General features: G+C 43.9%; 1 protein-coding gene across 4 annotated transcripts in view; it reads left to right on the top strand.

Annotated features, from left to right (window-relative positions):
• The window catches only part of LOC146830275 (E3 ubiquitin-protein ligase TRIM39-like), a 305,072-nt gene that overhangs the window by 154,981 nt on the left and 131,918 nt on the right, over positions 1 to 18,173 (top strand). The window lies entirely within an intron of this gene.

The following is an 18,173-nucleotide window of genomic DNA, read 5'->3' as shown; positions in this document are numbered from 1 at the left end:
ATGGTCCAAAGCACAAGTTCTTAGAATGTTGTTTAAGGTTTACACTCGAAATTAGTGCACGGTTCCCAGGTATTGCATTTCCTCGTCACTCGTGGGGTCCAGATGCCACAGCTTCACTGGGGACTCAAAATGGCCATCGAGAGGTCAGGAAATTTGCTTCTGTGGCCGCAGGGACTTCGGACTCCGGCGGGAGCGGTGAAGTTTGCAACCGTTGATTAAGGTTTTTGGTGCCTTGACACCAAGGGAGATTCTTCATTCTTCCAAAGGTAGTGGAACATCAAAGGGCCAGGATTCTTCTTTGTAGAGCGTCGTCCAGGGTTATCTGAATTGCATTGGCAATGCTTGCTATCTTATAGTGAAGATAGGGGAGGGACTAGCTCTATGACCACTCCCCTAGGAGGGTCAGGGTAGTGGGTGGTTACACCCACTTCCCTTTGTCCAGTTTTGCGCCAGAGCAGGGGCAGGTAGCCCCTGAACCGGTTTGAGCTGGCATATGCACAGAGGAGCCTAATGCTCCCCCAGTGCAGGACTTCAAAGCACTCTAAGAGTGCACCCACCCAGCTCCAATACACTAAATCCTGTCTGGGAGGTGGTGGCACCTCCCTGTGACAGGATGCTTTTTGTTGGGCTTCCTCCACTGCGAGTTTCGGTCAGCAGCAGGAGGGCTGCCCAGTGTCTGTGCTGGTGGCATCCATTTTGTGATGCCAGGGCTCTAGGAGATTTCTACCATTTAGTACAGTGGGTACATGTCATCCCCTCTAGAAGGGTTGGGTCATACTCCCACACCAGTTACTGGTGTGGGGGTATGATTCCAAGTTGTTTGACACCAATCACGACATGTTTTGATGCAGTTATTCCAAAGTTAGCATTTACCGCGAGGTTATAATGCACTTAAGAGTATATGGTTTAACCGCATCCACAAACAGCAGCAGAGAATAGACTCTGCCAGCTGCAGAGGGGTCCTGCTCATGCAGAAGCACCCCCTCACATAGTAAACCAAGCACCCTGCCCTCAGGATTGATAGGGCCTCCAGTAGGGGTGGCTGATATATATGTTTATATGTGTGTGTATGGTGAGATATAGGAACCTATACCTCAGTGAGGAGTGCTAACACTACCTCACACAGGCTGCAGTAGCAGGCCTGTGGTGTCAGATTGAGAATGCTTCCCAGGGGTGGCATAATACATGCTGCAGCCCCTGGTAGGCCTGTGAAGTACCAATGCCCTAGGTACCCAAGGTACCATATACTAGGGGCTCATAAGGTACCACAGTATCCAATCCCTAGTGCATCTAATATACACACCAAGTTGTTTAGAGAGATCAGTGAGACTGGGGCCCTGATTAGCAGGGACCCGGCCAGACTATAGCCAGAAACCAGTGTATACATCAGAAAAAAAGTGGGGGCAACATAAGTGCAGATCCTACTCTCCTACAACCACTGTGAGGAAAGAAAGATTGTAATGTCGCTTTCCAAGCAATATCCAATGTGTGAGGGAAGAAAGACTGTAATACTGTTCTGGGTTCATTGACACAATATATGACTACAACAGGTGTTGATTGACTCTACATCCATTTTACCATCCTGTGTTTCTGCTCTCTGCCCCTTCAGGTGTAAAGCTTGCCCCCTGTAGCAGCCTCTTATTGACCTATTTTTGTCACTACTCGCTGTGTACCACCTGTCTGTGATTATTGTGACTTTAATTGTTTGGCATTCTTATCTGATATCGTTACTGGAGCTGTGTTCTCCCTCTCTTCTCGTTGTGTATCACTTGTATGTGATTTTTTGGGACTACAACTGGTTGGCATTTTTACTTGATATCGTTACTGGAATAGTACTCTCCCTTTCTTCCTTTTGTAAAGCGCTCTGATATCCCTCGGGATCTGGCTCGCGCTATATAAAACTTTATAAAATAAAATAAAAAAATAAAAATATAATTGTAAAAAATATCGTTGAAAAAAATATTGTGAAAAAAATGTTGTTTAACACAATATAGTGTCCCTATACATAAAATGGAAATGTCAAGAGAATATCATCAAAAAACAGGTAGAAATGTTGCTTTTTAATATACATATACACTTCAAAGTAAAATATTTTAAATACTAAATATATAAATGTAATTTAATGTAAAATACGTGTATAAAATATTTTTGCTAATTATTTCATTATATATATATATATATATATATATATATATATATATATATATATATATATATATATATATATATATATATTCACTTAAAAAACCATAGGTTTCACACAAGTTATAGTTAGCTGTACATTTCACTCGTAAAAAACCAATGAAATTCCACGTTATAGTTAGATCAGGTAACTATAACTTGCGCCCCCGCAATGCACTGCTGATGACGTCACATATTACATCACTTATGACATGGTCAGTGACATCACTCATGACATCAATGATGACATCTGAAATGACACATTGTGCATTGCGGTCGCGCAAGTTATAGTTACCTGATCTAACTATAACGTGGAATTTCATTGGTTTTTTACGAGTGAAATGTACAGCTAAATATAACTTGTGTGAAACCTATGGTTTTTTAAGTGAATTTGCAAGGTTTTTTAAATGCTAATTCCTAACTATAACGTGTGTGAAACCTATGGTTTTTTCAGTGAATTTGTACGGTTTTTTAAATGCAAAGTTATGTATTTATTTTCAATTTTTGCGCGCGCACGGAGCGCGCTTACAGATATATATATTGATTTAAATGCTATTTTCTCAGGACCTATTGAACAGATTTACACCACACCTGCAAAAGGCACATTCCTGACCTGAGGACTACCTCTCTGCCCAATTTCAAGTAATTCTGTTCAGCCGTTCGGGCTGTAGCTCGGACTAAAGGTCCTATGGGAAAATGCATGGGGAAAACGCGTTTTGGGACCCCCCTTTTTTCTCAGCCCCCGCTTGACGAATCCCCCCGAGACTTTCAGGGTAGGAGAGGAGCGTAGCGCCCCATTAGTTTTGAAAAATTTGCGAGGATTCGTCAACCGGCGCCAAAGTTATTCCAAATAGAATGTTGCGGATTTCCTATGGAAACACGGTCCTAACTATAACTATCTACTGGCGACCGCCAGTAGATAATATATATATATATATATATATATATATATATATATATATATATATATATATAATTCACTGAAAAAACCATAGGTTTCACACATGTTATAGTTAGCGGAAATTTTACTGATAACAAACCAATGAAATTGCCCCGTTATAGTTAGTGCTGGCAACTATAACTCACGCGACCGCAATCCTCTGCTGATGCTAATACTGTATTTAGACACTTATTTGCCCATGTCTTCTTCCATACATTTTTAGCTATACATATATTACAAATATTTTTTTTTATAAAGACACATATGTCATCAGCAGAAGATTGCGGTCGCGTGAGTTATAGTTGCCAGCACTAACTATAACGGGGCAATTTCATTGGTTTTTTATCAGTAAAATTTCCGCTAACTATAACATGTGTGAAACCTATGGTTTTTTCAGTGAATTTGCAAGGTTTTTTAAATGCTAACTCCTAACTATAACGTGTGTGAAACCTATGGTTTTTTCAGTGAATTTGTACGGTTTTTTAAATGCTAAGTTACTTTACGCCATTCGAGGCGTGCGCGCCCACTTAATGCAGTTCGTTCCGTGCACGGTTTTTATCAACTTTAATAAGCCCTGTACATTTGGTGGCCTTCGTCCACCAAAAGCACAGGGGGTGTGGTCAATGTGGATAGTGTTTTTTTTATTTCGATTTTATAATTTCATGTTGACAAAATTTAGTTTTTTTACAGCACAAATAAGCCATGTACATATGATGCCCTGCGGCCACCAAAAGCACAGGGGGTGGGGTGAGTGTGGATAGTGTTTTTTTTATTGCTATTTTTTTACCGTATGCGTACGGTAAGCGTACTCGGCGAAATTGCCGAAAAAAAAAAAAAACGTTTTTGCTCTTGGGGGATCTTTGGGGACTCCCTCAACATGACTATGTGGGTGGGAGTTGTCAAAACAGCCCCTTTACATGTTTTTGGGCTTCATATTTGATAAATAACACTCAGTGCGAGAGACAAAAGGGCGGACGCCGCTTCCTGGTTTCGGCCGATTCGAATGTTTACTAAGATCTAACAGCCAATCAGAATCGCGCTCGCGCACGCCACCGTACGCGTACGGTAAGCGTACCGTAAGCGTACCGTAAGCGGGCTCAGATATATATATTGATTTAAAGGCTATTTTCTCAGAATCTACTGAACAGATTTACACCAAACCGACAAAAGGCACTTCCTTGACCTAGGGACTACCTCTCTGCCAAATTTCTAGTAATTCTGTTCAGCCGTTCGGGCTGTAGCTCTGTCTAAAGGTCCTATGGAAAAATGCATGGGAAAAACGCGTTTTGGGACCCCCCTTTTATCTCAGCCCCCGCTTGACGAATCCCCCCGAGACTTTCAGGGTAGGAGCGGAGCGTAGCGCCCCACCTATTTTGAGAAATTCGCGACGATTCATCGACCGGCGCCAAAGTTATTCAAAATAGAATGTTGCGGATTTCCTATGGAAAAGGGGTCCTAACTATAACTACCTACTGGCGACCGCCAGTAGGTAATATATATATATATATATTTGTACAACATCTACCCTCATACATCCGAGATACTGGGGACTTTTTATCTAAAATTGAAAACTGTGAGTGGTACAAAGACTATCTTTTAATCACAATGGATGTTTCCTCACTATATACATCGATCAACCACCAGGATGGTATGAGGGCTCTAACACACACCATAGCAAAATGCTTAGAGATCTGGTCGAATTCTGTTTAAATAACAACATCTTTATTTTTCAGAATACATTATATAAGAATTACGAGGTGATGCTATGGGGGCCAGCTTCTCCCCAAGCTATGCATGTCTCCATATGGGATGATGGGAGGAGCTGGTCCTCCTGAAAGAACATAAGAAAAAAGTCACCAATAACGACAGGGTTTGGCTAAGATACACATCGATGATCTTTTTATCGTCTGGCAGGGGACCCAGCCAGAGGCAGAAAGTTTCATCAGAGCTCTTAACATCTATAACCTCAATTTAGAGTTCACGGCAACTTTAAGTGATCAAGTGGTTAAATTCCTTGATGTATAGGTTTATATCAGAGAGGGGAAATTTGCCACCAGACTATATCACAATAAAAATGCTGGAAATGCAGTTTTACCTGCTAGGAGCTGTCACCTACAACATCTAATACAAAGCATACGGTACGGTGAGATGCTCCGGCTAAAACGCATAAGCAGCAATGATGATTACCTACAGATGGTGGCCCAATGAGCTAGTCAAAGAAAGTTTCTTGAAAGAGGCTACTCTAGAAAGACAATTGCAACTGCAATAGCATAAAGCAATGTAATCACTAGAGAAGCTCTACTAAAATCACAGACAGGATCAAACACAACTAGATCCAGCAGAGTGAATAATTCACAGGATAATTCTGAGAACTCAGAAACCTTCAGAATTGTAATTGGCTATAGTAAACAAGCAAGAGCCATAAACAACATCTTAAGAAAAACTGGCCCCTTGTTTTAAGCGATCCCACTATAGGTCATTTACTGCCCACTAGGGAATCAATCACCTAAAGGAAAGCCCCATCAATGAGAGACAAGTTAGTCCACAATGATCCTTGGAACTGTACCAAAACCACATGGCTTTCCCAACAAAAAGGCTTTTTTAAGTGCATATCCTGCAAGGCGTGTCAATATAGGATAAATAAATCCTCCTATGGAACACGTTTCAGTGACCAGGAGAAACCCACATACAGAAGCTTGATATGCAAGTCAGAATATGTAGTTTATGTGCTGGAGTGTTCATGTGGCCTACAGTATGTTGGGAGTATTATTCTCCAGGGCCACAAGAGGATACTCCAGCACATAAGGGCCATCAAAAATAACGATCAGTCCTACACAGTGGCACGCCATTTTAAGGAGTCACACAATGGGCATCCAAAAGATCTTACATATTTTTTGATTGACTCAGTGCCACTAAACAAAAGGGGAGGCGACAGAGAAAAGGCCCTTAGAAAGCAAGAAACAAGATATATTTTGGAATTGGACAGTAAAAAGCCAGGGGGTCTCAATGGAACAAAGGACCTTTATACTTGCCTCTGACATAGGACAACAAGAGTAGCCGAATAGATTTTGATCTTAAACAGTCATTACGTAGCAGTAACAGAGTCGCATTTTTGCCGCCTTTTTTAACCATCACAGTTAATTTTATAGGTTTTTAGCTTTTTTACACAGGGGTGATTTTTACACACTATATCTTAGGTTTAATGAATAAACACATGCACTTTTTCAACAACGCAAAAATGTATAACAATTGAGTCATCACTTTTGACATTATGATTGGATGACTATAAAGGCTACTAAATTTTGAGCCATCATATTTTTGGCCAGATAACAATGGGTGACTTTTAGTATTTAAACCACGATGACTTTGGGAGTCACAAAATGCTTTTGTTTTACTCAAATCAACTGTTTTAAAAAACTATTTAACAACAATGAGGAAATCAGTGTTTTTATAACACAATACTTTTATTCATAAACAGCCTCATGCATCAACCCAAAATCCAGTCGGTAAAATACCGATTCGGTAATAGCTCCCGGTATTAAGTAAAAAATACCCAATCCCAATGCATCAACCCAAAAGCAGAAATCGCTATTTAAGGAATCCTTAAATAGCGATTCTTTAAATAGGGATTCCTTAAATACCGATTCCTTAAATAGCGATTGCATTTAAGGAATCCCAAAGTGAGATTCCTTAAATGCAATGCATCAAAGTTAAAAAATTAGCGATTTCGCTAATAGGGGGAGCAAATTACCATGAAGATGAACTGCATGGTAATTTGCAAAAACTTTGAAAAATGCACTTTTGTGCATTTTTCAAAGTTTCATGTTGCGCACACACATGCCCTTAGAGCATGTGTGTGTGCAACATATGTGCACATATCATTTTCAGGGGTGCAACAGGGTGTCCTTTTGACACCCTGGCACCCTTGAAAGTGCTCCCGCTATTAGCGATTCGGTAATACCGAATCGCTAATACAGACTGGCTTTACATTCATTCCTATGGGCCTCCAAGCCCATAGGAATGAATGGGTAGGTATTCCTTATTACCGATTCGGTATTACCGATTCGGTAATAAGGAATATTAAGGAATCGCTATTTGAATAGCGATTCCTACATGCATAGCCTTTTGCTATTCCTTATTAGCGATTCCTTATTTTTCGCTAATAAGGAATCGCAAATGGCATTGTTGATGCATAGGCCCCAAAATGTATTCATAATGATTCTGTTTCTATCAGTGTATTTATAATGATGCATGTATTTAAATATTGGGTCTTAATCATTTTCCCCTGACAAAAGTATATCTACTATGTCTATATTCCTTGCATTTAACTTGCACTTTTCACTTTAAGAGCAAAGAAAAAAATGTAAAAACGGTTTAAAGCTGCCTGTCAACTGTGAAATGCGTCACGTGATGAAGGGCCCACGGGCCCGAAATGCATCATGGCTGTGGCTGGTGAGTTGCTATTAAAACGACTAACTTCACGAAATTGTGGTCCGAGCCCCTGTCTTTCGATGCTAACTGGAATACGAGAAGAGTTGCTGTTATATATATAGATATATACACAGACATAAAGACACCCTAATTAAAAATGTTTAATTTAAAAACATATACCCTATAGTAAATATTTACACTGGCATATACAACATAATGTTATTTAAAAGTTCAAATAAAAATTAAATAACATTTTAAAGATATATATATATATACAGTATTCACATTGGTGCACTCTGGGGCCTGTAGTTGGAAAGATGGGCCATGTGACCACTTGGAGTTTATAATGCTACCCACCTGTGAACAAGGCGAGATGCACGTCGAAACGCGTAAGGAATTAATGGGTCGCTTTGAACAGCGCAGACGAATAAATGTCCTACTTGAAAATAAGACGGAGTTGGGCTCTGTATGTTTCTTCTGGTCGAGCCCAAATAACAGGATTCTCCGTTCCTGCTGCACAGAGCCCGCCCTGCAGGGTCGGGGGCCCCCGGTAAAATGGAGACTTTCACAAACATATATATATATATATATATATTTATATATATATATATATATATATCGACCAGAAGAACGCTCCTATGTATATATATATATTTTTTTTCTTAGAAGAATTGCACACAATACAAAACTACATAAATACTATAAGCAGTCCAAAAATTCTTTGTAAACAGTTCTATTACAGAATTAAATATTTAATTCAACCAATATATTAAATGGTAAAATATTAAAATCCACAAGAAACACATTTTACTAAAAGTAATATAAATGAAAAAATTATAATAAAAATAAAAATAAACAATATTTACAAAAAATGAATACATAATACTGTAAATCCAGCAACATAGGGAAAGTATTGGACTTTAAAGGGCTTAGATTTATTTTTCTACTCCAATCTACGCAACAGTAGGGAAGAGTTGGACTGTGGATGGGTTAGATTTACTATTCCCACTCCAGTTTAAGCAATGGTAGGGAGAGTGTTGGACTTCAAAGGAATTTCATATAAAGAATACAAGTCCTAATCATTTACTAAAATATTTGAATATCCCACCTCAGCCGGCGCGCGCCGGCCCTCACCTTCATTGCGCCACAGGGTTTCGCACGGCCCTCCGACTCGCGCACGTGTTAGACTCCTTGGTCCGTGTTTCAAGACGGGTCGGGTGGGTAACCGACATCGCCGCAGACCCCTGGCGCCCGGCATGGGCCTCCCCGCCCGGCGGGGCGACGCGGTCGGGGCGCACTGAGAACAGTCCGCCCCAGTCGACAGTCGCGCCGGGAGCAGGGGGCCCCGTCCCCCCTTCAACCGCCCCGGCGCGCCCCGAGGGGCGGCTGGGAACGGGTGCCCGGGGGAGGGCGCGGAGGCGGTCGAATCTCCCTCGGCCCCGCGGACACGGCGAAGCTGCTGCCAGGGGGGCTGTAACACCCTCCGCCAGAAGCGAAGGGCCACCTGCCACCCCGAAGCCTTCCCAGCCGACCCGGAGCCGGTCGCGGCGCACCGCCGCGGAGGAAATGTGCCCTGCGGGGCCGGGTAGGGCCCGGGCGCCGGTCCCCAGAGGGGATCCGGAACTCCCGGGCCACCGACCTTCCCGCCGTGTTGAATCCTCCGGGCGGACTGCACGGACCCCACCCGTTTACCTCTCGACGGTTTCACGCCCTCTTGAACTCTCTCTTCAAAGTTCTTTTCAACTTTCCCTTACGGTACTTGTTGGCTATCGGTCTCGCGCCCGTATTTAGCCTTAGATGGAGTTTACCACCCGCTTTGGGCTGCATTCCCAAGCAACCCGACTCCGAGAAGACCCGATCCCGGCGCGCCGGGGGCCGCTACCGGCCTAACACCGTCCGCGGGGTGAGCCTCGATCAGAAGGACTTGGGCCCCCTGAGCGACGCCGGGGAGTCGGTCTTCTGTACGCCACATTTCCCGCGCCCGCCGCCGGGCGGGGATTCGGCGCTGGGCTCTTCCCTCTTCACTCGCCGTTACTGGGGGAATCCTGGTTAGCTTCTTTTCCTCCGCTTAGTAATATGCTTAAATTCAGCGGGTCGCCACGTCTGATCTGAGGTCGTAGACGAAAGAAAACGCCGGAGCGTTCGGGGGAGCCGGGGAAGGCCAGGCACCCCTGCCAGAGCAGGGGGTGTGTCGTACCCGGCAGCGCGCGCCCTCTTTCCCCGGATCACGTCTGGAGGGGTTTCGCCCTCGCCGGGAAGCCGGCCGCAGAGGAGGGCGCCCGAGGCGCGTGCGCGCAGGCAGCCGGTGGGACACCACGGACAGCCACGCGCGGCACGCAGCCAGGCGCCCCGGGACGGGCCCGGGGCGGACCGGTCGCCGGGCCCCCTTCACATATATTACAAATATTTTTTTTTATAAAGACACATATGTCATCAGCAGAAGATTGCGGTCGCGTGAGTTATAGTTGCCAGCACTAACTATAACGGGGCAATTTCATTGGTTTTTTATCAGTAAAATTTCCGCTAACTATAACATGTGTGAAACCTATGGTTTTTTCAGTGAATTTGCAAGGTTTTTTAAATGCTAACTCCTAACTATAACGTGTGTGAAACCTATGGTTTTTTCAGTGAATTTGTACGGTTTTTTAAATGCTAAGTTACTTTACGCCATTCGAGGCGTGCGCGCCCACTTAATGCAGTTCGTTCCGTGCACGGTTTTTATCAACTTTAATAAGCCCTGTACATTTGGTGGCCTTCGTCCACCAAAAGCACAGGGGGTGTGGTCAATGTGGATAGTGTTTTTTTTATTTCGATTTTATAATTTCATGTTGACAAAATTTAGTTTTTTTACAGCACAAATAAGCCATGTACATATGATGCCCTGCGGCCACCAAAAGCACAGGGGGTGGGGTGAGTGTGGATAGTGTTTTTTTTATTGCTATTTTTTTACCGTATGCGTACGGTAAGCGTACTCGGCGAAATTGCCGAAAAAAAAAAAAAACGTTTTTGCTCTTGGGGGATCTTTGGGGACTCCCTCAACATGACTATGTGGGTGGGAGTTGTCAAAACAGCCCCTTTACATGTTTTTGGGCTTCATATTTGATAAATAACACTCAGTGCGAGAGACAAAAGGGCGGACGCCGCTTCCTGGTTTCGGCCGATTCGAATGTTTACTAAGATCTAACAGCCAATCAGAATCGCGCTCGCGCACGCCACCGTACGCGTACGGTAAGCGTACCGTAAGCGTACCGTAAGCGGGCTCAGATATATATATTGATTTAAAGGCTATTTTCTCAGAATCTACTGAACAGATTTACACCAAACCGACAAAAGGCACTTCCTTGACCTAGGGACTACCTCTCTGCCAAATTTCTAGTAATTCTGTTCAGCCGTTCGGGCTGTAGCTCTGTCTAAAGGTCCTATGGAAAAATGCATGGGAAAAACGCGTTTTGGGACCCCCCTTTTATCTCAGCCCCCGCTTGACGAATCCCCCCGAGACTTTCAGGGTAGGAGCGGAGCGTAGCGCCCCACCTATTTTGAGAAATTCGCGACGATTCATCGACCGGCGCCAAAGTTATTCAAAATAGAATGTTGCGGATTTCCTATGGAAAAGGGGTCCTAACTATAACTACCTACTGGCGACCGCCAGTAGGTAATATATATATATATATATTTGTACAACATCTACCCTCATACATCCGAGATACTGGGGACTTTTTATCTAAAATTGAAAACTGTGAGTGGTACAAAGACTATCTTTTAATCACAATGGATGTTTCCTCACTATATACATCGATCAACCACCAGGATGGTATGAGGGCTCTAACACACACCATAGCAAAATGCTTAGAGATCTGGTCGAATTCTGTTTAAATAACAACATCTTTATTTTTCAGAATACATTATATAAGAATTACGAGGTGATGCTATGGGGGCCAGCTTCTCCCCAAGCTATGCATGTCTCCATATGGGATGATGGGAGGAGCTGGTCCTCCTGAAAGAACATAAGAAAAAAGTCACCAATAACGACAGGGTTTGGCTAAGATACACATCGATGATCTTTTTATCGTCTGGCAGGGGACCCAGCCAGAGGCAGAAAGTTTCATCAGAGCTCTTAACATCTATAACCTCAATTTAGAGTTCACGGCAACTTTAAGTGATCAAGTGGTTAAATTCCTTGATGTATAGGTTTATATCAGAGAGGGGAAATTTGCCACCAGACTATATCACAATAAAAATGCTGGAAATGCAGTTTTACCTGCTAGGAGCTGTCACCTACAACATCTAATACAAAGCATACGGTACGGTGAGATGCTCCGGCTAAAACGCATAAGCAGCAATGATGATTACCTACAGATGGTGGCCCAATGAGCTAGTCAAAGAAAGTTTCTTGAAAGAGGCTACTCTAGAAAGACAATTGCAACTGCAATAGCATAAAGCAATGTAATCACTAGAGAAGCTCTACTAAAATCACAGACAGGATCAAACACAACTAGATCCAGCAGAGTGAATAATTCACAGGATAATTCTGAGAACTCAGAAACCTTCAGAATTGTAATTGGCTATAGTAAACAAGCAAGAGCCATAAACAACATCTTAAGAAAAACTGGCCCCTTGTTTTAAGCGATCCCACTATAGGTCATTTACTGCCCACTAGGGAATCAATCACCTAAAGGAAAGCCCCATCAATGAGAGACAAGTTAGTCCACAATGATCCTTGGAACTGTACCAAAACCACATGGCTTTCCCAACAAAAAGGCTTTTTTAAGTGCATATCCTGCAAGGCGTGTCAATATAGGATAAATAAATCCTCCTATGGAACACGTTTCAGTGACCAGGAGAAACCCACATACAGAAGCTTGATATGCAAGTCAGAATATGTAGTTTATGTGCTGGAGTGTTCATGTGGCCTACAGTATGTTGGGAGTATTATTCTCCAGGGCCACAAGAGGATACTCCAGCACATAAGGGCCATCAAAAATAACGATCAGTCCTACACAGTGGCACGCCATTTTAAGGAGTCACACAATGGGCATCCAAAAGATCTTACATATTTTTTGATTGACTCAGTGCCACTAAACAAAAGGGGAGGCGACAGAGAAAAGGCCCTTAGAAAGCAAGAAACAAGATATATTTTGGAATTGGACAGTAAAAAGCCAGGGGGTCTCAATGGAACAAAGGACCTTTATACTTGCCTCTGACATAGGACAACAAGAGTAGCCGAATAGATTTTGATCTTAAACAGTCATTACGTAGCAGTAACAGAGTCGCATTTTTGCCGCCTTTTTTAACCATCACAGTTAATTTTATAGGTTTTTAGCTTTTTTACACAGGGGTGATTTTTACACACTATATCTTAGGTTTAATGAATAAACACATGCACTTTTTCAACAACGCAAAAATGTATAACAATTGAGTCATCACTTTTGACATTATGATTGGATGACTATAAAGGCTACTAAATTTTGAGCCATCATATTTTTGGCCAGATAACAATGGGTGACTTTTAGTATTTAAACCACGATGACTTTGGGAGTCACAAAATGCTTTTGTTTTACTCAAATCAACTGTTTTAAAAAACTATTTAACAACAATGAGGAAATCAGTGTTTTTATAACACAATACTTTTATTCATAAACAGCCTCATGCATCAACCCAAAATCCAGTCGGTAAAATACCGATTCGGTAATAGCTCCCGGTATTAAGTAAAAAATACCCAATCCCAATGCATCAACCCAAAAGCAGAAATCGCTATTTAAGGAATCCTTAAATAGCGATTCTTTAAATAGGGATTCCTTAAATACCGATTCCTTAAATAGCGATTGCATTTAAGGAATCCCAAAGTGAGATTCCTTAAATGCAATGCATCAAAGTTAAAAAATTAGCGATTTCGCTAATAGGGGGAGCAAATTACCATGAAGATGAACTGCATGGTAATTTGCAAAAACTTTGAAAAATGCACTTTTGTGCATTTTTCAAAGTTTCATGTTGCGCACACACATGCCCTTAGAGCATGTGTGTGTGCAACATATGTGCACATATCATTTTCAGGGGTGCAACAGGGTGTCCTTTTGACACCCTGGCACCCTTGAAAGTGCTCCCGCTATTAGCGATTCGGTAATACCGAATCGCTAATACAGACTGGCTTTACATTCATTCCTATGGGCCTCCAAGCCCATAGGAATGAATGGGTAGGTATTCCTTATTACCGATTCGGTATTACCGATTCGGTAATAAGGAATATTAAGGAATCGCTATTTGAATAGCGATTCCTACATGCATAGCCTTTTGCTATTCCTTATTAGCGATTCCTTATTTTTCGCTAATAAGGAATCGCAAATGGCATTGTTGATGCATAGGCCCCAAAATGTATTCATAATGATTCTGTTTCTATCAGTGTATTTATAATGATGCATGTATTTAAATATTGGGTCTTAATCATTTTCCCCTGACAAAAGTATATCTACTATGTCTATATTCCTTGCATTTAACTTGCACTTTTCACTTTAAGAGCAAAGAAAAAAATGTAAAAACGGTTTAAAGCTGCCTGTCAACTGTGAAATGCGTCATGTGATGAAGGGCCCACGGGCCCGAAATGCATCATGGCTGTGGCTGGTGAGTTGCTATTAAAACGACTAACTTCACGAAATTGTGGTCCGAGCCCCTGTCTTTCGATGCTAACTGGAATACGAGAAGAGTTGCTGTTATATATATAGATATATACACAGACATAAAGACACCCTAATTAAAAATGTTTAATTTAAAAACATATACCCTATAGTAAATATTTACACTGGCATATACAACATAATGTTATTTAAAAGTTCAAATAAAAATTAAATAACATTTTAAAGATATATATATATATATATACAGTATTCACATTGGTGCACTCTGGGGCCTGTAGTTGGAAAGATGGGCCATGTGACCACTTGGAGTTTATAATGCTACCCACCTGTGAACAAGGCGAGATGCACGTCGAAACGCGTAAGGAATTAATGGGTCGCTTTGAACAGCGCAGACGAATAAATGTCCTACTTGAAAATAAGACGGAGTTGGGCTCTGTATGTTTCTTCTGGTCGAGCCCAAATAACAGGATTCTCCGTTCCTGCTGCACAGAGCCCGCCCTGCAGGGTCGGGGGCCCCCGGTAAAATGGAGACTTTCACAAACATATATATATATTACCTACTGGCGGTCGCCAGTAGGTAGTTATAGTTAGGACCCCTTTTCCATAGGAAATCCGCAACATTCTATTTTGAATAACTTTGGCGCCGGTCGATGAATCCTCGCGAATTTCTCAAAATAGGTGGGGCGCTACGCTCCGCTCCTACCCTGAAAGTCTCGGGGGGATTCGTCAAGCGGGGGCTGAGATAAAAGGGGGGTCCCAAAACGCGTTTTTCCCATGCATTTTTCCATAGGACCTTTAGACAGAGCTACAGCCCGAACGGCTGAACAGAATTACTAGAAATTTGGCAGAGAGGTAGTCCCTATGTCAAGGAAGTGCCTTTTGTAGGTTTGGTGTAAATCTGTTCAGTAGATTCTGAGAAAATAGCCTTTAAATCAATATATATATCTGAGCCCGCTTACGGTACGCTTACCGTACGCTTACCGTACGCGTACGGTGGCGTGCGCGAGCGCGATTCTGATTGGCTCTTAGATCTTAGTAAACATTCGAATCCTCCGAAACCAGGAAGCGGCGTCCGCCATTTTGTCTCTCGCACTGAGTGTTATTTATCAAACATGATGCCCAAAAACATGTTACGGGGCTGTTTTGACAACTCCCTCCCACATAGTCATGTTGAGGGAGTCCCCAAACATCCCCCAAGAGCAAAAACGGTTTTATTTTTTTTTCGGCAATTTCGCCGAGTACGCTTACCGTACGCTTACCGTAAGCGTACGGTAAAAAATAGAAATAAAAAAAACACTATCCACACTTACCCCACCCCCTGTGCTTTTGGTGCCCGTAGGCCACCAAATGTACAGTGCTTATTACATCAGTAAAAAAACTATATTTTGGCAACATGAAATTATAAAATCGAAATAAAAAAAACACTATCCACATTGACCCCACCCCCTGTGCTTTTGGTGGCCGAAGGCCACCAAATGTACAGGGCTTATTAAAGTTGATAAAAACCGTGCACGGAACGCACTGCGTTAAGTGGGCGCGCACGCCTCGAATGGCGTAAAGTAACTTAGCATTTAAAAAACCGTACAAATTCACTGAAAAAACCATAGGTTTCACACACGTTATAGTTAGGAATTAGCATTTAAAAAACCTTGCAAATTCACTGAAAAAACCATAGGTTTCACACATGTTATAGTTAGCGGAAATTTTACTGATAAAAAACCAATGAAATTGCCCCGTTATAGTTAGTGCTGGCAACTATAACTCACGCGACCGCAATCTTCTGCTGATGACATATGTGTCTTTATAAAAAAAAATATTTGTAATATATGTATAGCTAAAAATGTATGGAAGAAGACATGGGCAAATAAGTGTCTAAATACAGTATTAGCATCAGCAGAGGATTGCGGTCGCGTGAGTTATAGTTGCCAGCACTAACTATAACGGGGCAATTTCATTGGTTTTTTATCAGTAAAATTTCCGCTAACTATAACATGTGTGAAACCTATGGTTTTTTCAGTGAATATATATATATTTATATATATATATATATATATATCGACCAGAAGAACGCTCCTATGTATATATATATTTTTTTTTTCTTAGAAGAATTGCACACAATACAAAACTACATAAATACTATAAGCAGTCCAAAAATTCTTTGTAAACAGTTCTATTACAGAATTAAATATTTAATTCAACCAATATATTAAATGGTAAAATATTAAAATCCACAAGAAACACATTTTACTAAAAGTAATATAAATGAAAAAATTATAATAAAAATAAAAATAAACAATATTTACAAAAAATGAATACATAATACTGTAAATCCAGCAACATAGGGAAAGTATTGGACTTTAAAGGGCTTAGATTTATTTTTCTACTCCAATCTACGCAACAGTAGGGAAGAGTTGGACTGTGGATGGGTTAGATTTACTATTCCCACTCCAGTTTAAGCAATGGTAGGGAGAGTGTTGGACTTCAAAGGAATTTCATATAAAGAATACAAGTCCTAATCATTTACTAAAATATTTGAATATCCCACCTCAGCCGGCGCGCGCCGGCCCTCACCTTCATTGCGCCACAGGGTTTCGCACGGCCCTCCGACTCGCGCACGTGTTAGACTCCTTGGTCCGTGTTTCAAGACGGGTCGGGTGGGTAACCGACATCGCCGCAGACCCCTGGCGCCCGGCATGGGCCTCCCCGCCCGGCGGGGCGACGCGGTCGGGGCGCACTGAGAACAGTCCGCCCCAGTCGACAGTCGCGCCGGGAGCAGGGGGCCCCGTCCCCCCTTCAACCGCCCCGGCGCGCCCCGAGGGGCGGCTGGGAACGGGTGCCCGGGGGAGGGCGCGGAGGCGGTCGAATCTCCCTCGGCCCCGCGGACACGGCGAAGCTGCTGCCAGGGGGGCTGTAACACCCTCCGCCAGAAGCGAAGGGCCACCTGCCACCCCGAAGCCTTCCCAGCCGACCCGGAGCCGGTCGCGGCGCACCGCCGCGGAGGAAATGTGCCCTGCGGGGCCGGGTAGGGCCCGGGCGCCGGTCCCCAGAGGGGATCCGGAACTCCCGGGCCACCGACCTTCCCGCCGTGTTGAATCCTCCGGGCGGACTGCACGGACCCCACCCGTTTACCTCTCGACGGTTTCACGCCCTCTTGAACTCTCTCTTCAAAGTTCTTTTCAACTTTCCCTTACGGTACTTGTTGGCTATCGGTCTCGCGCCCGTATTTAGCCTTAGATGGAGTTTACCACCCGCTTTGGGCTGCATTCCCAAGCAACCCGACTCCGAGAAGACCCGATCCCGGCGCGCCGGGGGCCGCTACCGGCCTAACACCGTCCGCGGGGTGAGCCTCGATCAGAAGGACTTGGGCCCCCTGAGCGACGCCGGGGAGTCGGTCTTCTGTACGCCACATTTCCCGCGCCCGCCGCCGGGCGGGGATTCGGCGCTGGGCTCTTCCCTCTTCACTCGCCGTTACTGGGGGAATCCTGGTTAGCTTCTTTTCCTCCGCTTAGTAATATGCTTAAATTCAGCGGGTCGCCACGTCTGATCTGAGGTCGTAGACGAAAGAAAACGCCGGAGCGTTCGGGGGAGCCGGGGAAGGCCAGGCACCCCTGCCAGAGCAGGGGGTGTGTCGTACCCGGCAGCGCGCGCCCTCTTTCCCCGGATCACGTCTGGAGGGGTTTCGCCCTCGCCGGGAAGCCGGCCGCAGAGGAGGGCGCCCGAGGCGCGTGCGCGCAGGCAGCCGGTGGGACACCACGGACAGCCACGCGCGGCATGCAGCCAGGCGCCCCGGGACGGGCCCGGGGCGGACCGGTCGCCGGGCCCCCTTCACGGGGGGCCAGGCGCGCTGGCGGCGTACCTCCGTTGGCAGGACCCGGCCAAGGACCCTTCCAACGGGCGATTGGGGGGTCTGACCTTGTGGGGGGACGAAGGGGAAGCAGAGCTCACCCTGCGACGGCCCCAGCCGCGTCCCGGGGAAGCCCCGGGGCGATTGA

The sequence above is a fragment of the Triturus cristatus genome, chromosome 5_1, assembly GCF_964204655.1.
Source record: "Triturus cristatus chromosome 5_1, aTriCri1.1, whole genome shotgun sequence".
In the NCBI taxonomy this organism is placed as follows: domain Eukaryota; kingdom Metazoa; phylum Chordata; class Amphibia; order Caudata; family Salamandridae; genus Triturus; species Triturus cristatus.
This window is presented reverse-complemented; position numbering and strand designations above follow the sequence as displayed.